The sequence below is a fragment of the Lipotes vexillifer genome, unplaced genomic scaffold (assembly GCF_000442215.2).
Source record: "Lipotes vexillifer unplaced genomic scaffold, Lipotes_vexillifer_v1.1 scaffold70, whole genome shotgun sequence".
In the NCBI taxonomy this organism is placed as follows: domain Eukaryota; kingdom Metazoa; phylum Chordata; class Mammalia; order Artiodactyla; family Lipotidae; genus Lipotes; species Lipotes vexillifer.
Window position 1 is genome coordinate 219,313 of NW_006789896.1, and position 850 is coordinate 220,162.

The following is an 850-nucleotide window of genomic DNA, read 5'->3' on the forward strand; positions in this document are numbered from 1 at the left end:
TGAACTGTTCTACAGTGATTGTACAGAATGTCAAGAGCACCAAGGTTGAGTGTAATCAGGTAATTCACAAAGCTCTTATTCTAAAAGCTAATGAACTATGCTGAAACTCTCTTACGGTCACATCCTCCTGTGCTAAGCAACATGGGATTTGAAAAAATTAAAACAAAAATAAATTTCATACAGTATTTTTACTGGCTTTCTGTCTGTTAACATCTTGGTAGAAATCTTAAAGAGAACAAAATAGCCAACTCAATTTACTTATTTTCCAAATATCACTCTGGCACTCTGTGATAATTACACAAAGTACTAAGGGCATTTAAATTTTATTTAGTCATTAGACCTCTTTAGAGTTTTAGCTCCAGAATCCAAAATGCTTTATGAAGAACTGATAAGCCCCATTATCCAGAAAGTAAGGAGCAAAAGAACTCATTTAATTATACATAACTGTGTGATGTTTTTGCCTATATTTATAGAGAGAAGAGGTCAGAATACCACTAAATTTAATGTCAGCAGAAGCAGCAGCATTATCATCATCATGAAATAATAATACCATTGTTGGGACTTCCCTGGTGGTCCAGTGGTTAAGACTCTGTGCTCCCAATGCAGGGGGCCCGGGTTCGATCCCTGGTCAGGGAACTAGATCCCACATGCCGCAACTAAGAGTTGGCATGCCACAACTATAAAGATTCGGCATGCCGCAACGAAGATCCCACGTGTGGTCAGGGACTAGATCCCACATGCCGCAACTAAGAGTTGGCATGCCACAACTATAAAGATTCGGCATGCCGCAACGAAGATCCCACGTGCCGCAACAAAGACTGGGCACAGCCAAATAAATAAATATATATTT

The 850-nt window shown here is 39.3% G+C and overlaps 1 non-coding gene across 1 annotated transcript; it reads left to right on the forward strand.

The window, feature by feature from the left end:
* The first annotated feature begins 563 nt into the window (after positions 1-563).
* Positions 564-636, forward strand: TRNAG-CCC (transfer RNA glycine (anticodon CCC)). Its single transcript has one exon. It is a non-coding gene; the product is annotated as a tRNA-Gly (tRNA).
* The last annotated feature ends 214 nt before the right edge of the window (positions 637-850 follow it).